This window comes from Mustela nivalis, assembly GCF_964662115.1.
Source record: "Mustela nivalis genome assembly, contig: HAP1_SCAFFOLD_1433, whole genome shotgun sequence".
In the NCBI taxonomy this organism is placed as follows: Eukaryota; Metazoa; Chordata; class Mammalia; order Carnivora; family Mustelidae; genus Mustela; species Mustela nivalis.
The window spans coordinates 5,527-29,872 of NW_028135231.1; the positions used below are offsets into that span (position 1 = coordinate 5,527).

General features: G+C 41.5%; 1 long non-coding RNA gene and 1 pseudogene across 2 annotated transcripts; one reads left to right on the forward strand and one right to left on the reverse strand.

The window, feature by feature from the left end:
- Positions 1 to 3,845: 3,845 nt before the first annotated feature.
- Positions 3,846 to 24,033, reverse strand: LOC309857848. Its single transcript, XR_014307937.1, has 2 exons — positions 23,839 to 24,033; positions 3,846 to 4,201 (listed from the first exon to the last, which is right to left on the reverse strand). It is a non-coding gene; the product is annotated as an uncharacterized lncRNA (long non-coding RNA).
- LOC309857847 (rRNA-processing protein FCF1 homolog pseudogene) lies at positions 18,312 to 19,409 on the forward strand (annotated as a pseudogene). Its single transcript has 2 exons — positions 18,312 to 18,935; positions 19,388 to 19,409. The product of its transcript is annotated as an rRNA-processing protein FCF1 homolog pseudogene (transcript).
- Positions 24,034 to 24,346: the final 313 nt, after the last annotated feature.

Here is a 24,346-nt window from a genome sequence, read left to right on the forward strand (position 1 = left end):
CCCTCAGATGTACAGAGCCGTTGCCTGTCTCACACACCTGAAACTAAGCCAACACCGCATGCTAACTACTGGGAATTGAAAAAATTAAAGTGAACACCAGAACATAAAGAACACAGGATCAGAAAATAACAGCAAACCTACGGCAGAATCCTGAGTTTGCTTTGGAAAGCCCACTTCTCCCCTAGTCTCTAATATAGGCCTATTTTCTTTACAGGGCCGCTGACAATTTATACAGTCGTTAACTGTCAAGCGCTGCACCGACAACAGTTATCACTGTTTCTTGTTCTGGAAAAAGTGGGTGATCTTGAGATCGTGTGGGTACCTCTGAAATTCTGTCTTCTTATTTCAGGTAGATAACGTGACATAATGCATAAAATGCACATGCGTGAGAGCTTTGAAAAAAAGCTAAATTTAAAAAAAAAAAGAAAAAAAGCTGAATAGTGCTGACAAGTTCGCAGAGACAAGAGGAGAGGGCTTCAACTGGCATGCAGCATAAGAAATCTACTGGAGGGTACCTTTTTCTTCCTTATGTCCTCTTGTTTACACATTCGTTCATCTACTGCCCGAATTCCTTCACTGACTGATGACCTGAAACTCTTTAAAAGAATAATAAAGAAAATGTATTACAGACATTGTTTTGTCACATTATCAATTTCCTACATCTCATTCAATTCCACAGAAATTAATACCTGTGCACCAGTACTATGCAGATATTGACAAGAAAAAAAAAAAAAAACATGATATACCAGACACAGTTACTGTTGAGGGGACTCATGACCTGGGGGCATAATGACACGAAGGCAGGGTCGCATGGCCAGAAGAAGAATGACATATACAGTGAAAGTTATGGGGATGAGGGGGCTTAGAATGGAGAACAGATAATATGAAGCAAAGTACAGGAGAGTCTGGAAATGCGACGGGGCTCGAATCGGACTCTGAAAGCCATGTGTACACAGCTGCCGAGGTGGGGAGGGGATGGGGAGCAGATGTAAGTGCACACACACTCAGGGGCAGGGTCAGACAGGCACACAGCCATGTGCACTGCAGGCTTCCTTCTGGAGAGAAGCAGAAATAGGAATGGAGGGCCAACTTCACTGAGATGAAGTCTTTAGATTCTGCATATTTTGGAGAATGAAAGAATGTCAAAGCACTGATGCATGATGATGAAATGTGGGTATGGAAATACCAGGAATCAAGAATGAAGAACAGAAGACCAGAAAAAGGCAGAGCACAGAGGTAGAGAAACATGTCCAGAAGCTAATGAATAAAGAGATAATTAGGAATTAGGGCCAAAACAAAGGTTAACAGAAACAATTAGATTCAAGTAGGCATATCACAAAAATTCCACAGGAAGGTGAATTAATTCACTCCATCAACATTATGAAACACCTCCTGGACGTCAGTATTGTGGCAGCCTACAGGGATGCAATGAAGACAGATATAGTCGTATCCCTCAGTGGTCTGAGAATCTCACAGAACAGCTTCAGAGTTGGGACCAGAAAGGCAGGTCAGGCCTGTGGCTGAGCAGGACCAAAGTGGCCATAAAAACAGGCCATGGAAAAGGGAGGGGATACGGTGATGGCAGGGGGTGAGGCGGGACGGGAGCCTGTGTGAGTAGAGCAAATCTGCCTCCAGGAAGGGGGTTCGAGAGAAGAGTGGGAGGCCAAAGGAAGGCTAGGCTTGGGAAACAACACCACTATGAGGCCCCGGGAGGAAGAGGCACACCAAGGAGGCAGTGGGAGAGCCCCACAGCGGCTGGTGTGGAATCCAACAGCGGACCATGAAAATCCCTTCCATTCCAAGGAAAAGTATCTTTAACAAGATTTTGTAAAATTCAAATGAGACATAAACCATGGAAAGTATTGGCTACCTCAAGGCACAACTCAAGATTTTTACCTGTTTCACGAACTCTTTCCTGCCTGCCCCTCCCCTAGGCTTCTCAGCACTGATATTTCCATTACTCCGCATTTTTCTTGGTTCTAACCATGTACTGTGTCTTCACTTAAATTATGTTCTCCTTATATTCTCTCTAGGATGCAGGCACTGTCTTAGGGGAGGGACGCAAGAGGCCACTCAAGCTAGAGGAGACACACAAGGAAGGATGGTGTCGTTTATGACAAGTTTACGACAGGGCATCAGAATGGACAGAGGCCGTAAGTCAGGGCACCAGACACAGACGGGGGGGGGGGGGCGGGAGGGGAGACAGGGCAGCACAGTTTTCTGTAAGAAGTGATGCCACAACTGCCCCTCCACTGTTCACCCAGGTAGAGTTCCTATTCCCAATGGCTTAGAGGTGGGGAGTCCCATTCCCACAACAGAGATTTTTCTGAGAGAACATGCAAATGTAACATTTATTAAGTATTACATTTTATTTATATTATCCTTCAGTTCCATTAGGGATTACACAGTTTTTGTAGATCAGCCCAGGAACCTAACCACACGTAGATTACGTGGGGTGGGGGGGGATATTTACAAGATTACAAACTGTTAAAATACAAGTCATTCGTAAGTTAGAAACCACTTACATATGACCAAAGTGGCATTAATAAGTTGAATTTGGAAATATGCTTCCTCTCCCCTGACATTTTAAGGTTGTCTACTCTGAGAATATGTCTTCTTCAAATCGAACATGTTTTTTTAGGTTTTTAGCATATGCAAAAACAAAATCATTTACAACTCTTCTGAAGGTGAATATTATAATCATGAACCGTTAAAATACAACCACCAGTACCACCAAACTAACAGATGAAAAGAATTCTTAAAGAAAAGCCGACGAGGACAACAGGCGTCACAGCAGACTGTTTTCATTAATTGGGGACTTACCAGAACTTCTCGTAACTGTCCCAAAGGCACAGAAAGTTGATTGAGGGCTTTGTCCATGCCAACCTAAAGGCAAAACCAGGTTGGCACAAACACATCACGATAAGGAGTAATAGTGACGTATCTATTTAACGATCAAAGCAGTACCAGATTTAACTTGTTTTTTTTGGCACAACCGTATTTTGCTACATAACTAGCTAAACAACAGAAGTGTTATTTGGCCATTAATGTTGTTCATAGAATATGAAAAAAATCTGTTGAAATACATGAAACTATAAAAATAAGGGAAGTCAGGAGAAACGAAGGTTTCCTTAAGAACAATTTGCCTTTAGATGACATTTTAAATGAATGTGACAAATTTTCACAGAAGGTGAACAGTTCTCTGTCTGTAATTGATGATACTCAGCCAGCTGATGTGAAAGTCTGACGGGCTACGTCTCTCTTAAACATTATTATAAGCCTTGAGAAAAATAGAAATTAAACAGAAGTAAAATTTTCTAGGTTTTTAATCCTATTGGGATATTTATCTTAGTGGTATATTTCCCAAAAGCAAATGTGCATCATTAATTTTAATGCTTCTTGAAATTCCCACGGAGCTGCAACTTTCTGTGCTTCTCTGGACAAACAGATTTAAAACAAAATGAAGCATCAACAAGGAGACTTTTCTGCCAAGGAACAAAATTCAACATTTCTAAACGGCTTTTACAAACAATTGATAAGCTCACTGAAAATCATTCTTATATTTTTATAAAACCAAACTTTTTAAATATCAATATTGGCCAATGTTCCCTCAACCTAGCTCTGGCTAACAGATATACCTGGGAGTAAATTAAACATTGTAAGAGTGGTGGACATTTGCTCCTACAAATTAGTCTAAATCAAGGAAGACTTCAGGGTAATCACTTAGCAACTAATAAAACAACCCCTTGGGTATTATTATCCTTTACTTTTCACTGTTGACTAATGAATTTGAAACATAATCAAACTAGAGCAACCTTAAATGAATAAAAACTAAAACAAAAAAATGTATTCCAAAAAGTTTAGTTCTTTTATTAATGAAATTGGTAATTTCTTCAAGTTTCTGGTGGGGTTGGTGGGGTAATCAACTGAAAGGTTTCTAAAAACTCTGCCCTTTTAATAAATATGAAGGAGAGAGAAAGTGTGTGTGTGTGTGTGTGTGTGTGTGTGTGTGTGTAGGACTTGTGAATTTCAGGTTTACCAAGTTTGTGGAAAGGTTGACAAAATCTGCATAATCCTTGTTGATGAGCTCGACCATGGCTATTTTAAGAAGTTTATAGTAGAGTTCCAGATCTCCTCTTAGTTCCTCCAGCTGGACACGCTTCCTACAGTCAGACACAAAGTGACCGACGTTGAAATCTTCCTGAAAATCAAACCAGAAAGAAAAAATGATTGCACTGATACCACATTTTACATAGAAAAATAAGATCAGACAAAGAATAAGAGGCCGTATTACTGCAGGGGAACACACACAGGACATCAGGGGGTCTGCTCACTTCCTAAGATTATGGGAAAGGGGGCCCCTCACCAAGACCATTCTCTCCTGTTGCCTAACTCTAAAGGCATTTTATTTCTTTTAATTATACATTTCAAAGAGGCTCTTCTCAAAATAGAAACAGCTTTTTCTTCTTAATTTTAACACAGCGATTCACATCCTTCCAGACTTTGTTTTGGTCTCTTTACTTTTTTTTTTTTTTTAGATTTTATTTATTTGAGAGAGAGAGACAGAGAGAACAAGTGGGAGGAGGGGCAGAGGGAGAAGCCAGCTCTCTGCTGAGCTGGGAGCCTGATGCCAGGGTTCATTCCAAGACCCTGAAATCAAGATCTCAACCGAAGGCAGACGCTTAACTGACTGAGCCACCCAGGTGCCATAGTCTTTCTCTTTAAAATATAAATTACTTTTGGGGTGCCTGGCTGGTTCAGTGGTTATGGGTTCAAGCCCACATTGGGCTTTCTGCTCAGCAGGGAGCCTGCTTCCCTGTCTCTCTCTCTGCCTGCCTCTCTGCCTACTTGTGATCTCTGTCTAATAAATAAATAATTTTTAAAAAAATAAAATATCAATTACTTTTTAAAGAAACTGACATATAATGGACACATGTTAGTTTCAGGCGTACAACATAAAAATTCCATTTTTTTTAATTTTTTATTTTTTATAAACATATATTTTTATCCCCAGGGGTACAGGTCTGTGAATCACCAGGTTTACACACTTCACAGCACTCACCAAAGCACATACCCTCCCCAATGTCCATAATCCCACCCTCTTCTCCCAAACCCCCTCCCCCCAGCAACCCTCAGTTCGTTTTGTGAGATTAAGAGTCACTTATGGTTTGTCTCCTTCCCAATCCCATCTTGTTTCATTTATTCTTCTCCTACCCACTTAAGCCTCCATGTTGCATCACCACTTCCTCATATCAGGGAAAAAATTCCATATTTTTATCTGTTGTGAAATGATCACCCTAAGACTAGTTAACATCCATCACCAAACATACACATTTTTTTCTTGTGCTAAGAACTATTAAGCTTTAGCAACTTTAAATATATAATAATATACGGCACCTGGGTAGCTCAGTGAGTTAAGGCCTCTGCCTTCGGCTCAGGTCATGATTCCAGGGACCTTGGATCGAGCCCCACATCAGGTTCTCTCCTCAGCAGGGAGCCTGTTTCTTCCTCTCTCTCTGCCTGCCTCTCTTCCTACTTGTGATCTCTGTCAAATAAATAAATAAAATCTTAAAAAATATATATATATATAGATACATATATATATATATATATATTATACTATGCAGCCATCAAAAGAAATGAAATCTTGCCATGTGCAATGACGTGGATGGAACTAGAAGGTATGCTGAGTGAAATAATCAGAGAAAGACAATTATCATACAATCTCCCTGATATGAGGAATTTGAGAGGCAAAGTGGGGGGTGTGGGGGTAGGGAAGGAAAAATGAAACAAGATTGGATTCGGAGGGGGGCACCTGGGTGGCTCAGTGGGTTAAAGCCTCTGCCTTCGGCTCAGGTCATGATCACAGGGTCCTGGAATCGAGGCCACATCGGGCTCTCTGCTCAACGGGGATCCTACTTCCTCCTCTCTCTCTGCCTGCCTCTCTGCCTACTTGTGATTTCTGTCTGTCCAATAAATAAATTAAATCTTAAAAAAAATATTGGATTGGGAGGGAGACAAACCATAAGAGACTCTTAATCTCACAAAACAAACTGAGGGTTGCTGGAGGGAGGGGTGTATGGAGAGGGTCGTGGGGTTGTGGACATTGGGGAAGGTATGTACTACGGTGAGTGCTGGGAAGTGTGTAAGCCTGACAATTCACAGACCTGTAACCCTGGGGCTAATAATACATATTTCTAATAAAAAATAATAAAATTAATATACAATAATACACAGTATTATTTACTACAGTCACTATGATGTACATTACATCCCCAAGGCTTATCTTATTAACTGGAAGTTTATACCACTGGACCCCTTCATCTATTTCCTCCACAACCTCGCCTCTGGCAACCACCAATCTGTTCTCTATGACTTCATTTTGATTTGTTTCTTAGATTCCACATGTGAGGGAGATCATACAGTATTTCTCTTTCTCTGTCTGACTTATTTCACTCAGCACAATATCCTCAAGGTCCATCCATGTTGTTGCAAATGGCAAGACTTCCTTCTTTTTATGGTTAATATTCCATCGTATACACACACATTGTCTTTATCCATTCACCCCATTGGTGGACACTTTAGTTATTTCCAAGTCTTGGTTGTTGTAAATACTGTGATACTCACTACCGTGAGTGTGAATCTTGCTGGCTGCTTGAGCCAGGTGATCTAGAGTTATACCTGGGTAGCAACTGCAAACCTCGGGGCATCATACGAGCATTCAAGCTCCTTTCCAGGAGATACCAGAAAGCAGAAGCGAGGTAGAGGGACAGCGCAAAGATGGTACCCATCAGCTCCATCTTTGGAGAATACCTTACTAGGCTCCCAGATCCACGTTAAATTAGATGCCTGCTCCTCAGGGCTTTAAGATAAGCAAATGAGCCTCTTTCACAGAAATCTAATCCCATTTCAGTCTGCTGCTTCTGTGCTGAGTTCCAGGGTGGGTCAGTCTACTCGCGGGACTGCTTTAAGAACTGTTTCTCAGTTTGCTATAGCCTTGTGGGTCTCATGGGTGCAAGCTCTGATGGCTTTCAAAGCTGGATGTTTTGGGGTCTTGTCTCTTAGATGTACGTCTTGGAAGTTGGGGTGCCAGAAGTGGGGCTCAAACCCTTTGCTCCTCAGGGAGAAGCCTGGGGTTTTGAGTACCCTCCCAATCCCAGGTCGCTGTACCAGGGGTGGGGTTTATGGCAAGACGGATTCTTACTTCAACATAGGTTTTTTTCCTTACTCACCTAATGTGTAGGAGTCACTCAGCTAGTTGTAGGGTTTTTTCCACAGGAAATTTTTCCATATGGAGCTATAGATTCAGTGTGTATTTCATAGAAGAGATGAGATCAAGATCCTCCCATGCCACCATCTTGAATGGAAACCCCAGACCTTATCTATGTATGTGTGTACACACACATATGTGTGTACACACACACACACACACAAATATTCATGCTCTTCTAAACTATTTCCCATCTAGGGGCACCTGGGTGGCTCAGTGGGTTAAGCCTCTGCCTTCGGCTCAGGTCATATCTCAGGGTCCTGAGATCAAGCCTCACATCAGGCTCTCTGCTCAGCCGGAGCCTACTTTCCCCCCTCTCTCTGCCTGTCTCTCTGCCTCCTTGTGACCTCTCTCTCTCTCTGTCAAATAAATAAATAAAATCTTAAAAAAAGAATAAAAAAATAAAAAATAAAAACCCATTCTATTAAAAAAATTTCCCATCTAAAAATATAACTTGAATGTCTTTACATAAAACACATACATTTCTATTAATATTTTATGTGCATGCTGAGTGTCCCATTGAACAGATGTTCCAAATCTTTCATAACCTATTTCCAAGTATTGGTCTCACAGGATTAGCTATCCTGTGTTTCCCCTCTACAATACTGTGATATCCCGGTAGGCTTATATGCTTAGAGGCAATAAATTACTATCTAATTCCCCTGTGACTCTGCTACTCCATGACCTGTTTAGTCAGCAAGAATCAAATGTGATGGGGCGCCTGGGTGGCTCAGTGGATTAAGCCGCTGCCTTTGGCTCAGGTCATGATCTCAGGGTCCTGGGATCGGGTCCCGCATCGAGCTCTCTGCTCGGCAGGGAGCTTGCTTCCCTCTCTCTCTCTCTCTCTGGCTGCCTGTCTACTTGTGATTTCTCTCTGTCAAATAAATAAATCTTAAAAAAAAAAAAAGAATCAAATGTGATGATTCCCAAACTAGTTAAGGACACCTACACTTACTTTTCATTAAACACTATGTAAACCAACAAAATATGACTGCAAAAAAAATCACTGTTCTTTTGAAAACTAACACAGCTACTTTGGAAAGATTTGATACAAAGAAATCAATAAGAAAATTTTTGCTAAGTTAGGTATGGGTGAGATGACCAAGTACCAGGCAGGGAGGGAGTGACCACAGGATTCTCACTCAATTCAGTTAAAGAAACTGAAACTGAATGCAAAAAAAGACAACATAGAAAACTTTTTTTAAAGATTCTTTTTATTTATTTGAGACACAGACAGACAGTATGAGCAGGGAAAGGGGCAATGGGAGGAGATTCCCTGCTGAACAGGGGGCCCAATGTGGGACTCCATCCCAGGACCCCGAGGTCATGACCTGAACCGAAGGTAGATGCCTAACCTATTGAGCGACCCAAGTGCTGTGATAACTCAGAAATCTAATCTGCAGGCCAGTTTCCAGAGAAAAGACCTGGCACTGTTTCAATGGAGAATAAATGTACATATATTTTTTCCAAATAAAATGCTAAAAACTGTATGTACCATTCCCTAAGAGTACTTGTTTAAACTGACTTTTTAAGTTAATCAACCAAAGACTGACCCTGCTAGTGTCGGAGAGAAGGACTTCATACCAAACCGTAATTTCACAGTCATCTACAGAAAGCCACCTGCTCCTTACACTGGTGACCAAATTAGCCTGGACCTTTCTCTCCTGAGACAATTTCAGACCTTACATCATAGTTATGTAGTACATCACGGGAGGGGGTCTTGGTTCATAATCCTGGCCATCCTACGCATCAACTGTATACCTTTAGGTCGATCACTTTCCCTGCCTCAGTTACACATTGTTGAAGTTCTTGAACTTCATGATGGCATTCTAAATTGTATAACTGGGGTGCCTATGTGGTTAAGCATCTGCCTTTGGCTCAGGTCATGATCCCAGTCTCTTGGGTTTGAGTTCCACATCAGGCGCTCTGCTGAGCAAGGAGCTTGCTTCTCCCTCTGTCCCTTCCTCCTGCTCCTGCACTCTCTCACTCTCAAATAAAATCTTAAATAAATAAATAAATAAATAAATCATATAACTTAGCCTCAGTGAACAAATGCTATTAGGTAATATTAGTACTCAACTTACCATTTATGCATTTGTTCTCAGATAAACAAAAGTTGCATAACACATGACTAAATAACTCGGAACATCTGTGAATACTGGGTTAGGCAGCGTTTGCTGTGAAAAGCAAACCCAAACTCACAGTGCCATAATAGAGACCCATTTCACTTAACCAAGAATGGTTTTACTACTTTAGGAATGGTTTTACTTTATAGTGTAGATTCCCCAAGTATTCAAAAAGAAAGTATTTACAACCCATACATTTATGGTCAACTGATTTTTCACAAGGATGCCAAGACCATTTAATGGGGGGGGGAGGAACAGTCTTTTCGAGTGCCTACTACTGGGACAAGTGAATATCTACATGCAAAAGAATGAACTTGGAACAGCAACGTCACACATACACAAAAATATAACTCAAAATGGATCAAAGATTTAAATGTAAGAGTCAAAACTGTAACACTCAGAGAAAACAGGTGAAAATCTGTATGACTTTGGATCGGGAAAAGCTTTCTTAGACATGATACACAAAGCAATAAGAAATATTAGATAAGCTGAACTTGATCAAAATAAAAACTTTCGTGTGTCAAAGGACACTACGGAGAACGTGAAAAGACAACCCACAGAATGGGAGAGAGTATCTGCAAATCATTTGTCTGACAAGGATCTAATAACCAGAATATGCAAATATACTCTTAGAACTCAACAACAAAAAAACAAATAACCTAATTTAAAAACAAGCCAAAGACTTTTGAATAGACATTTCTCCAAAGATTATACACAGATGGTCAAGAGCACATGTCGGGATGTTCGACATCCTTAGTCATTGGGGAAATGCGAATCAAAATGCAGATGCCACGTCACACCCACTAGGACAACTATGGTAAAATAAGAAAAAGAAAAAGAAAAAAAAAGAAGAATAAAAGTGCTGGCAAGAAGGCGGAGAAGCTGGAACCCTCCTGTATTGTCGGTGAGAATGTAAAACAGTGTGGCTAAGGCAGCAAACAGCTCGGTAGCTCCTCAAGAAGTTACACACGTACAATTACCCAGCAGTTCTACGTCTAGGGGTATGACATCGACAGAACTGACAACAGATGTTCCTGCCACAACCTGTACATGAATGTGCACAGCAGCGCTGCTCGTAACAGCCAAAAGAGTATATACCCAACGTCCATCAACTGATGAATGGATACATAAAATGTGGAAGAGCCTCTTACACAACCATAAAAAGGAATAAACTGTTACATGCTACAACACGAGTGAAGTCTGAAAACATTCTACTCTCAGGTTAAAGGAAGCCAGACACAAAAGGTCACGTGTTATACAATTCCACTGATATGAGATGTTCCAGAAAAGGCAAATCCATAAAAACAGAAAGTAGATTCATGATTGCCAGGGAATAAGGGGAGGGGAGAATTGGAAGTAAGAGGTTTATTTTTCGGGTGATGGAAGCATTCTGGAATTAGACAGAAGTGACGTATGTACCATATACACAGTAAATATACTAAAAACCAGAGAAGAGTACACTTTAAAATGGCAACTATTATGCTTTGTGAATTATATTTTGATGAAAAATGAAACAACTTAAATATCAACAAGCTAAATGCTAGGATACATTAAAAAAAATCCAAAGTAACACTAATCACAGGAACAATGGCGTAGCTACATGAATTTCAGACAAAGCAGATTTCAGAGAAGGAAAATTATCAGGCATAAAGAGCAGCATTACATAATGATAAAGAAATCGACTGACCAAGAAGACACAATTATCCTTAAGGTATGTGTGCCTGATCAACACAGGTAAGACACAACCTAACAGAACTGCAGGGAGAAATAAACAATTCCATTATCACAGCTGGTGACTTCAACACTTCTTCATCATTAATGGGCCGATCCAGCAGCAGGGCAACAAGGATTTGACAGATGTGGACATTCAGTCCAGACATGGCACACTTAACACCACCATCAATTACCGTACAACAGATGTACACAGACTATTTCACCCAGTAATAGTGCAACACACATTCTTCTTAAGCTCATATGGAACACTCATCAAGACAGAATAATTCTGGGCCACAAAACACAACAAATTTTTAAAAATAAAAATTATACCAAATATGTTCTCAGACCGCAATGGAATTAAAAATCAGTAACAGAAGATAGTTGAAGAAGTCCAAAATACATGGAGATTAAATGACACACTTCTAAATGACAGGAGACCAGTCTCAACAAAATACAATGTAGCAAAATGTGTGGAATGCTGCTTAAAGGGAAAATACAGTACTGAATGCAAATATTAGAAAAAAAAAGATTAAAGTCAATAATCTAAGCTTCCATTTTAGGCAACAACAACAAAATCAAATCTAAAGTAAGGAGGGGCTCCTGGGTGGTTCAGTTGGTTAATCATCTGCCTTTGGCTCAGGACATGGTCCTAGGGTCCTGGGACAGAGCCCTGCATCAGAGTTTCCTGCTCAGGGAGGCTGCTTCTCCATCTCCCATTCCTCCTGCCTGTATTCCCTCTCTCACTGACTCTCTCTGTGTCGAATAAAATCATTAAAAAAAAAACCCTAAAGGAAGTAGAAAAAAAATAAAAATTAGAGCAGAAATCAATGTAATTAAAACCAGGAATTTTTTTTTTAAATCAATAAACCCCAAGTCTGTTTCTTTGAAAACATCAATAAAACAGATAGACCCTTAGCCAGTCAAACAAAGAAAAAAAGGTAGAAGACATAAATTACTAATATCAGATGAAAGAAGGGAGGGCTACTGCTAACAATCCCAATCACTGTAAATTCAACCAAACATTTATGGAATACTACACAATTCTCTAAAATCTCTTCCAGAAAGTAAAACTAGAAGGAGTACTTCCTAAATTATTCTAGGAGATCATTATTACCCTGACACCAAAACCAATACTACAAGAAAAGAAACTATAAACTAGTATCTCTCATGAACACAGACATAAAAATCTTCAACAAAAATTAGCAAATAAAAGAAAACACTATATTAAAAAATTATACACCAGGGTCATGTAGGATTTATTCCAGGTATGCAACATTAGAAAATGTTCAACATTAGAAAATCAATGTGATCCATCATATCAACAGAAAGAAAATCACATGATCATATCAATGAAGGGAGGAAAAAAAACATTTAACAAAATCCACACCTCTTCATTATTAACCCTCATGAAACTAAGAATAGGAGGACTTCCTCAACTTGATAAAGAATGTTTCCAAAAATCCACAGCTAACATGATATTAATACTGAGAAAATAGAAGACAGGGAATCAAGGCAAGGATGTCCCTCCTACTACTACTATTCAATACTATACTGGAAGGCCAAACTAATGAAATAAGGTAAGAAAAGGAAACAAAAGGTATACAACCTGGGAAAGAATAAAACTTTGTTCACAGATGACATGACTGTCTACAGAAAATACAAAGACTTCACACCCCACACCCTCCTGAAACTAGTCAAGTGATTATAGCAAGTCTGCACAATACACAGTTAAAATACAGAAGTCAATTGCTTTCCAATGATGTATCAGACAAAGGGCCAGTATTCAAAATTTATAAAGAATTTATCAAACTCAACATCCAAAAAACAAAAAAATCCAGTCAAGAAATGGACAGAAGACATGAACAGACCAAAGAAGACATCCAAATGGCCAACAGACACATGAAAAAGGGCTCCACATCACTCAGCATCAGGGAAATACAAATCAAAACCACAATGAGACACCACCTTACATCAGTCAAAATGGCTAAAATTAACAAGTCAGGAAACAACAGATGTTGGCGAAGATGTGGAGAAAGGGGAATCCTCCTACACTGTTGGTGAGAATGCAACTCTGGAAAACAGTATGGAGGCTCCTCAAAAAGTTAAAAATGTAACAACCCAACGACTTAGCAATTGCCCTATTAGATGTTTATCCAAAGTACACAAAGTGATTTGAAGGGGCAAAAGCACCCAGATGTTTATAGTCAAACTATTGAAAGAGCCCAGATGTCCATCAACAGATGAATGGATAAAGAAGATGTGGTATACACACACACACACACACACACACACACACATTACTCAGCCATCAAAAAGAACAAAATCTTGCCATTTGCAAGGACATGGATGGAACTAGAGGAAGACAAATACCATATAGTTTCAGTCACATGTGGAACTTAAGAAACAACAGATGAATATAGGAGAAGGGAAGGAAAAATAGAAACAGACAGGGAGGCAAATCACAAGAGACTTAACTACAGGAAACAAACTGAGGGTTACTGGAGAGGGAAAAGTTGGGGTAACTGCGTGAGGGGTATTAAGGAGGGCACTTGTTGGGATGAGCTCTGGGTGTTGTATGCAACCAATGAATCACGAAATTCTAACCATGAAACTAAAAGTACACTGTATGTTAACGAGATTGAATTTTAATTAAAAAATTTAAAAAGTCAATTGCTTTCATATATACCAGCAATGTACAAGTGGAATTTGAAGTTAAAAACACAAGACCATTTACATTAGCATACCAAAAAAATTAATACTTAGGTGCAAATCTAACAAAATATGCACAAGATCTATATGAGAAAAAGTATAAAATTCTGATGAAAGATAACAAGCAAGGTAAGATGTGAAGTGGAAAGAAAGTCCACAATCTTGGGTAAGAACACTCAATACTGTTAAGAGGTCAGTTCTTCCCAAACTGATCGACAGACTCAATGCAATCCCAATCAAAATGCCAGGAAGTTATTCTGTGCATACCAACATGTTGACTCTAAAATTTGGATGGAAAACTGGAAAACCAAGAGTCCCAGAGTAGTCAACAAAATATTAAATAGCGGGGAAAAAAGGAAATTGAGGATTGCCACCACCCAATCTCAAGACTTACTATTAAAGCTATAGTGATTAAGACAGAAGGTGCCTGGCAAAAGAGACAGGTGCTTGGAACAGAGTGGAGAGCCCAGAACAACATCCACACACACAGGCAAAGGCAACTCAATGGCAAGGACAGTCTTCAACAAATGGAACCGAACAATGGGACATTGATAAGAAAAAACAAACAAATGAAAAGAATAAAAACAAACTTTTCACACCTTTCACAAAACCTAAACGTAAAATGCAAAACTTCTTAAAGATGACATAAGAAAAAATGTAGGGATCCTTGGATTTGGCAATGACTTTTCAGATATAAAACCAAAAGCATGATCTACGAAAGAAAAAAATTGATGAGAGGGACTTTGTTAAAATTAAACTTCTCTGTAAAAGACACTGTTAAGAGAATGAAAAGACGGGACAACTGGGTGGCTCAGTTGGTTAAGCAGCTGCCTTTGGCTCAGGTCATGATCCCAGCGTCCTGGGATCGAGTCCCACATTGGGATCCTTGCTCCGCAGGGATCCTGCTTCACCCTCTGACTCTGCCTTCCACTCTGTCTGCCTGTGCTCACTCTCGCTCGCTCTTTCTCTGACAAATAAATAAATAAAATCTTTAAAAAAAAAGAGAGAGAGAGATGAAAAGACCAGTCACAGAGTAGAGAAAATATCTGCAAAACACAGCCATGGTAAAGGACTTAAAATAAGAAATATAATATAAAGATGTCTTAGTAGCAACAAGAAATCAAACCTAATTTAAAAATGTGAAAAGAGCGGTGGCTGGGAACCCCAGTCAGTTAAGCATCTGCCTTTAGCTCAGGTCCTGGGACTGAAATCCACACTGGGCTCCCGGCTCAGCGAGGAGCCTGCTTTTTTCCCTCTCCTGCTGCCTGCTGCTACCTCTCCGTATGCTTGTGCTGTTAATAAATAAATAGAATCTTTAAAAATGAAAAAAAAAAAGGATCTGAAAAGATGCTCAACTTTGTATGTCATTAAGAAATTGCAAATTTAAACAAGGTACTATTACATATCACGTAGAATATAAAAAATCCAAAGCACTAGTAATACCAAATGCTAGCAAGGATGTGGGACAACCAAACTCTCATTCACTGTTTGGTCAGAATGCAAAATGGGAGGCACTGTGTGAGACAGCTTGGCAGTTTCTCACAGAACTAAACACATTCTCACTATAAGATCAGTAATTGTGCTCCTTTGTATTTACCCAAAAGAGCTTAAAACTAGTGTCCACACAAAAACCTGCACACGGATATTTACAGCAGCTTTATTCTCTGAAGTGCCAAAACTTGGAAGCAATCCAATCTCCTTCAGTAGGTGAACAGGTACACTGTGACACACCCACACAACGGATTATTCGACAATTAAAAGATGAATTATTAAGCCACAAGACTTCGAAGAACCTTAAATGCATATTTCTAAGTGAAGGACCAGTCTCAAAGGCTAAATACTATATGATTCCAACTCTATGGCATTCTGGAAAAGGTAAAAATTAACCAACATTTTTATTTTTATTTATTGTTTAGGTCATCTCTATACCCAATGTGGTGGCTAGAACTCACAACCCTGAGATCAAGAGTCAGATGCCCTAGCAACTAAGCCAGCCAGGTGCCTCTAAAAAGGTAAAACTCTAGACAGTAAAAAGATCCCAGGTTGAGGGGTGAGCAAGGAGGGTGCAGAGAGAGGAGAAGAAACAAATAGATGAGGTACAGGGTTTTTCAAGGCAATGAAACTAGGCTGTAAGATACCAACAGTAGGTAAATAACATTATACATTTGTCAAGACCCACAGAACTATAGAAAGAGGAGTGAACCCTAATGTAAACCATGGATTTTAATGCTGGTTCATCAGTTGTAACACATGTACCACAACAATGTAATACATTAATAATAGGAGATAGTGAAGTTAGAAGAAAAATATCTTCTCTTTGTACTCAGGGGCATTTCCTATCTGAACCCAGTTAAAGTACAAATCCCCCAAAAGGCCAGAAGTTGGGAGATCACAAGAGGTGTTGGAACACAGGAAAATAAATGAGCAAACCAGACAAGCTGCAGGTAATTAAGAACCATTAACCATGAGAGAAGCAGTGACATCACTCAAAATTAAAACCAAGTAGAGTTTAAAAGTTTAGCTACTTTACTAACTAGCTGCAATCAGGGATGGCAAACAAAGACTAATTCAAAGTAACCTGGGAATTAATCATTTAAAACTTACCAATAATCTGAAATTAGTAGCTTTAATGCTATGAAAATTACATGGAATTTGGAAAGATTGAAGTTCTCTAAGCTGCCAAGAAGTAAAACACTCCTTCCCAGATACATGGACTTATAAAATCACTATATACTATCTCCACGAGAAGCAGAATCCCCCAGAACCATCACTCTGTAATGATGAGAAGTACTAAGAGGGCATATGAAATTTATGAAACATGTCCCATTTCATCGAGACAAAAAACCAAAATAGTTAAGCACTAATCTGCACACTACATAGGGGTTGAAAGACATAGAAAGTTTGTGTGAGCTCACGTATGTGTGTGTTTCCAACCATTCTTGAAAACAATGGACAACAGAGATGAATAAATGTCCCTGTATATCCCATAAATATTCCTCAAATATTTATCATGCAACTCCAGCTCTGCTCTAAGACCTGGGGACACAGTCAGGAAAAGAAAAGACAAGGTCTCTGCTTTTAAGGAGCAGATATTCTAATGCAGAAATGAGAAAATAAATATGTAAACAAACATTATATTAATGAACAGTGATCAAATAGTGATTAATGAATAGTGATCACAGCTAAAAAGAAAACAGGACACAGTAAAGGTTGAGTGACAAATGGGATGTATTTTAACTTGGATGAACCAGGAAATATAGAACAATGAGTTGAGATCCAAATGACACAAAAGAGCTAGCCACCGGAAGTGTGGGAAGAGTGTTCCCGCCCAAGGTATCAGCATGTATACAAAAATGTCCTTGGAGCTCTTCCCTCCAGCCCCTGCTCTCAAATCTCTGACCCAGCTAGGTGGGGACATAATCTAGGACTTGTGTCTCCCAAAACTCATTCTAAATCTTTGTTCGGTGACTAAATTATTCAAGCTTGAGAAATTAAAAACATATGCTAACAAGATCTTCCCACCATCTACAGAGAGATCATCTTAAAAGCATCATGAAATAGTAACACTAAAATTCTAAAAAACTTCTGTTCTAACATTTTAATCAATTTTATATCAAACTCCTTTCTTGAATTTATATACCCATTTGACATATTTATGAAGAGACAAAAAAAAAACAACAAACCCTACATTCCGTAAATGTATTTATCCATCTAACAAATATTTGAGTACCTAATTACACTCTGTTCCAGCTGATTTCTTCTCTTTATCTCTTTTTTCCCCTCAATTTAACACCAATCATAATCTATGTAGGCTTTTAGTTCGCTTTTCAAAATTAATTTCTTGAGCTATTTAAAGGAATTATCCAGTGCTAGAGTTCTCAACACTGGTCACACATTAGAATCACTTAAGGAACTTTTTTTTTTTTAAGATTTTATTTATTTATTTGACACAGAGAGAGAGATCACAAGTAGGCAGAGAGGGAGGGAATCATGCTCCATGCTGAGCAGAGTGTCCCATGCAGGGCTCGACCCCAGGACCCTGAGACCATGACCTGAGCTGAAGGCAGAAGCTTAAACCTCTGAGCCACTAAGGCACCCCCTCACCTGAGGAACTTAAAAACAAAAAGCCCAAAGGGCACCTGGCTTGTTCAGTCACTGGAGCGTGCAGGTCTTGATCTCAGGGTTGTGAGTTCAAGTCCCATGTTGGGTATAGAGATTACTTAAAAAAAAAAAAAGAAAGAAAGAGCCCAAGCCCCAGTTTGTGATTAATTTGTTTAAATGTTTCAAGAAATTTGATGCTAAATGTTGTAAGACTAGTTAAATAACAAAAAGATATATTTACATAATACTTCTTGCTCTCAAATTTTGAACAAAGAACTTACTAATAATCAATAACTTAGTAGGCCAACATTTTATTTAAATAAGTTTTATGGTACTACAAAGAGTGAATTAGAAAATCAAAAGCAAGGAGAAATGGGCATGATGTGAACATGGGGAAGCAAGAGAAAGCAAGAAACTATGTGACCAGGAAGCGAATGCTTAGCTCTGAGATCCTTCTCTGAGAGAAGGACAGATTAAAACCTAAAAAGAAAGAAAAGAAGGATCCCATGCACTCAAGGAAAGAGAAGTCCCCCAACATCCCTCCTGCTTTTTCCAATATAAACACACAGCTGGGCCGACTTACCACATCCTGGTTGGTACCGACTTTATCAACTTTTCTATTTAAGCCAAACTTGACCGGTCAATGATGGATGGGCTGTGTGCCAAGTTTACCAGTTGTACAACTGACTGTGTAATGGCTGAAACTGAGAAACCGGGGTGAAAGTATCAAGAGGCTCTAAGGATTGCGAAAGAGCCAAGATTCAAATGATTACCACGTACACACAAGACAAACTATGCAGATGACTGCTCAGTATGGAAGTACTTCAGAGTGTTACACTGTGGCATCAGCTGACCCAGACCCAGAAGATTGCTGGAGTTCCCATCATGGACATCTCTAACCATATAGACGACACTGAGCAAATGCCAGATGATGATGGAGCCCCTCACTCCTATGTCTTAATAGAGTTCCTCAGCTCTCCTTTACCAACTTTTCCTGTTGCCAGTTCATACAAGCAATTCTCCTTACCCAGTTCCTCTGTTCTGAGCTATGGCTAAAGACACTCACTTTTTTATGTTTTGAAACTGATTATCTTGTACCATTTTACTTTTTGTTGCATCTTTTTATAAATCAGATGACCGCTCACAAGACAAAAAAAAAAAAAAAAAAAGGAATGGAAAGGAAAGATCAAAAGGGAGGACAACAACAACAAAAAAACAGTTCTTTTTTGCCGGGAACCCTTCTTACAAGTGCCAATCAGATAAACTTTATCTGATGTTACATCGTCACAACTCCTCTATCATCAGGGAAAGTAGTTCACATAAGAAAATTTCTCTATAAAATGAGTTCCAGGCTTACATTCCATATTTGGCTAATTAGAATTTCATTACGATGTCTGTCTCACACTGATGCGGAAGAGAATGGAATCTTGTCATCAAGACGTGACATCGAACTAAGAACCCACAGGGTAAGCACTCAGATCCTGTGATATGAAGTCGGCTGCTGGGGATGGGCGACCCTGGGCAACAGTGGCTGACCTGTCGGCCTGCGGCTATCTGCCATCTGTCACTCTTCCCTCTTCCTCCTCTGTCAGCTGCTATCTCCAGCTGCTGTCAACAAAGTCCACCTCAAACAGCCATCACTTCCCTCTGGTCCCATTTACCATAGCTAAGCTCCAGGCCAGGCATCCAGATCACCAGCCCTGTGGGAACTTCTTCTAAGGTAAGAGGTGGCCCTATTGGTGAAATGCAGGTGCGGACATTGTGCCATCTTCTGCGCTATTCTTAATGTTCTGATTGTCCCACTTCCCTCAGTTCCCACCTGTGGCCTCTGGAAAGGAACATATTACAGTAGGATTTCCAAGGACTGATGCGTGGGGGTCAGGAGATCTGGCCTGTGATTGGCCCCAACTAGCTGTGTGGCTTTAAAGGAAGTCATCACACCTCAGGCCTCAGTTTCCTTATCTGCAAGCCAGGATGGACTAGAGTCTTTTCAGAGGAGCCGGCAAAGATCACATAGATAAGCACCACCTCATTATACTAACAAGCAAACAGAAGGCCGGAGGTGAGTGATTTGCCCCAAGTCAGACATAAGCAGGCAGAGAGCAGAGCCGAGGATGGGACCCACATCTGCAGGTCACAGCTAATCAGCCAGCACAGTACAAACAGATCTGAGCAGCTGCTCATTCTTCCCCTTTTCCGTTTTGCCCATCAGAATGCATGCTCCCTGCAAACAAGGACACACAGGACCTGCTTCCTGCCTCAAAATTCCCAGTTCACCCAATTAGAACAGGGAGGAGACTCAAGGACTTACCCCCCCACCCCCACACATGGTTCTTTTACCTATGGAACATGAGGGTACATACATTCACTGTCCAGAGGGCTCCTGCCTTCACTTCTCATGGAAAAGGTCATCATGTGCCTACCCGGGGTGCCAACGAAGCCACAGGTTCCAGAGAGGAACTGACACAGAGAAGTTCAAAGGAGGCAGATGGCTCATTGCAGAAACAAACTGTCTACCAAGGAAAACTACCCCATGGGGGACTGATTCTCTTTGAAATACGTTCGAGTGCATGGGAAAATGGTTTTTCAAGAGCTGGTGGACTGACCAGTCACCTGGTACATACAAGATCACATCCGCATTCTGACAAGAGTGGCTCACCTGCAGTGTAGACCAGGGGCCAGAAAGACAAGGAAGGCACATGGAGACTGGGTGAGAAGCTTCTACGGTGTGATGGCAAGGGCGCACTGCAAAGGTACGAGAAGAGATGGAAAGAAGTATATGGACTCAAGAGGTTTAGTAAGCGAAATCCACAGGACTTGGTGTAACAGACTAGATTCTGGAAAGGTGACAGAGTAGGAGTTGACTTCTGGTTTCCCGACTCCAGGCTAAACGGATGAAGTGTTTACCGAGAGAGGCAATAGAATAAGAAAGGTGGTTTTCCATGGAGGAGGTGCTCATGAATTCCGTCTTGAACCTGATGAGTCTGAGGGGCCACAGACACATCCGAGAAGAAAGGTCAGCAAGTCCGATACACAGAACTGGTGCTCAGGAAGCGTGTGGACCAGAGACAGGAATCTGCCTTACCTGCTGATAGGTGGTCATGAAGCTGCACAAAAGGTCATCTAGGAAAAGAAAGGAACACGGGGCTGAGCCCATAATCAGCATTCAGTGGCTACCAGGAGCATGACTCTGCACAGGAGACACATCAGAGAGGTAGAAGAAAGACAGAAAGCAATGCAGAGCATTTGGTCTACTGCGATGTCGAGTAAGGAGACAGAGAAAGGTCAGGTGCGCTGACTTAGAAACAGTTTTGGTAAGAACTCTTTAGTGGAACGACAGGGCCTGAAGGGTGGAAGGTGGGAAAGTCAAGTCAACCCCTGAGCACTGGCTGTGATGCGTGACAGTGACAGGGCAATACCTAGAGGTGGGGCAGTCAAGTGGGAGAGGATCAAACAGGAGCGCGTGATGGGAAGGAGTGCAGGGGAGAGGATCCTTGCAGGCTCCTGGAAGGGCGGGAGGGCATGGACTCCGAGCCAGAGTGGAGACTGAACCCGAGGAGGAAGGAGAGCCCCTCCCCGTACCAGGCGAGGAGGAGAAGGGGACAAATACAAGAATGGGATCATGGTCAGCAGGATGGAAGAGGTCCCGTGGGATGGCTGCTAATTTTTCTGTACGACTGGAGATGAAAGAGGAAGGCTACTTGTGATGTCAATAGCACACCCATGTAAATGGTCTAATTTATCTGTTATGCCACTTTCTCCCCCTACTACCAATACCTTATGTCCTGCTCATCTATTAGTTGGCTGTCAACCCAAAGGATTTTTGGATTTCTAAGCCGACAAAGTATGATGTTGCCAGTGCCTCTGCCCCAGGTGACCCTTCCCCATCTGCCATTCCTGCACTTTGATCACCTACCTCTTTTGCATACCTTTCCCCTTCTATTTCTTATTAGATCTCATAAACATGACTTTTTAAGTAGTCTCCTGCCACCAGTCAGCTCGAACTCAACAGATATGACCATGCAACTTCCTGCTGTAAACCTGACTGCAGCTCTACCATGAAGACTGCATCAACGTGGACCCCTCAATGTATGCAGTGTCCAAGGTGCAACCCGCAGCCCCACCCCATCTCCCTTTCTACCATCCCAGTCTCATTCCAAAATGTGCCAAACAAGACACCTATGTAGAAATACAACCCCGACAGCAAGCTCTCCGCTCATTTCTGCCTCGGAACTGTAACTTAACAAAACATCTCTCTGATGGAAACAGAAATTGCAAATAACCTTTATCTCCAGCTCCCACATAGAAGATCAATACCACTTTACACAGAACAGCTGTTCCATGTATTTTCCTTCTATGTATGAAGGGGTTATGTTCATTAACACTACAAATTGTACATTATATTCAGAAATTTCAGAGCTTTGAAAGAATATGGAATTGCTGGCATTCTAGCCACTTTCCCAGTTTGCTCTCTTCCTACCTCTAAGTTCTACTTTAGAACTGCTATTTTGAGATTTCTATTTTCCGAAGCTGCTTTGACCAAAGGCATTCTGTCAGCTCAGAGTGAGAAAGATGGCAGGGCTAGGAAGTGTTAGAAAATGCTAGTGTTAGGCCCAAAGAAAGCCTGACGAAGTCCAAAGACAGACAAGCTAAAGAGACTTCCGTGCTTTGAGATTCTTTAAGTCTATGTGTGTGCCTTTTCTTCTTCCAATGACCTCTCTCCTCATCACGTGTCCTTCATTAACAAAAGGTTTCTGGATCAGAGAATTCACTCTGTGCTCTCCTTCAGACACTCCATTCACTTTACACCTTTTATTACAGTGGCTTAACATCACCATACAAGAACAAGTGTACAATATACCTTCGTCTAGACATCCCTACATATTAAAAATGATATGGCCACACCGCAGAGGATCCAGACATAAGGACTTTTAAAGCCAGAGTTTGGGAGATGTGATCTGAATGCAAGTATCAAAAAGGAACTAGCTGGTTAACCCAAAAAAGAAAAAAACATATTATGACTTGAAGCCATAAAAAAGTAAGAAATTCAAACTCTTCAGAATTTTAGGTACCTACAGAGCCAAAACTTTTTAACACTGAAACCAGCTACTAAATCCCAATCCTTAGAAATTAAACATATACGTTTTGATAGTTTAAGTACAGACCCAGAGGGATACAGAAAACAGATAAAGCTCCTCCTGGCTCTGATTCAAACCTTGGGACATTTTCAAGGCTATGTCTGATGAACCTTTCCTGTCAGTAAAGTCTTTTCAGTTTAAATTTCTATTCTGTAAGTTTATGTCCTACAGTTATCTGCTGCCAGCTTCAGGCTGACTTCACCAAGAGAAGTAGGGAAACATTAGTAAAGGAGCTTGGTATGCTTTGTAGTACTGGACCAGAACCAGTAAGGACAGTACAGTCTTTCAGATTTCTCATTCTGAGCTTAAGACGAAAGTCAGGCATAAACGTTAGCTTAAGTGCCTTTTTGACCCGATTCCTGGTAAGTACGTGTGTTCAGAGATGTGTTCAACGCACAGACGCTGAGCTTCTAGGCACAAGGCACTGGGAGGCTTCTGTCAGGCTGGGGGAGCGGCGGTCTGACTGTGCCGCACGGTACCAGAGGCGGGTCCTACGGGTCCGGGGCTTTTATGTTTAGCTCAAAACCACTTGCCCTGAACTTTCAGGCCTTTTCATTCAATGTGCACGATTTCACAGGAGTGCTTTCTCCAGGTTGCACCTAGCCCACCCGAGGCCAAGAGACTCACTGCGAAGTGCAGTGAGGTCCCTGCCGAGGACCCGTCCGGGGCGGGGAAGGCCCAGGAAGCCCACAGGAGAAGCCCGAGGAGAGGCCCCGGAGGGCCAAGGAGGGCAGGCCACCCACGTCCCAGCTCCGGGGAGCAGAGTCCAGGCGCGCACCTTCATGAACACGTCCTTGTCGAAGCAGAGCCTGTCCAGCCCCTTGGGCAGGTTCATCCTACTTCTCTCCATCCCGCCGGCCGCCGCCTCTCAGCACCGACACTCGAGCGAGGAGGAAAGGTAGGAGGCTGCGCTCCTACCGACGCTACCGGTGAAGCCACGGCGTTTCCACCGAACAGAAGGCACTGCTTCCTCCAACATGGCAGCGTCTGCGCCCCGGCCAATGAAAGAGGACTCCGCAGGCCCGCCTCCGCCTGCCTCCGCCAAGAGAGGGGTGCGGACCGCTAACGCCGAGCCAGCAGGTGATGCGGCCCCCATGCGGCGGAGGGCGAACTACAACCTCGAGTAAGTTTCTGCGGAGCAGCCCCTCCGCTGGTGATGCGGCGTGAGCGGGAGAGGGGAGGGCGGGTAGGGTCAGGGGCGCTCCCTCCCCACCTCGCCGTTTCCCTCGGAAAATCGGCCTGCGAGCCTCTTCCAGGACCTTCTCCCGAGATTGTCCCGCGGGAAG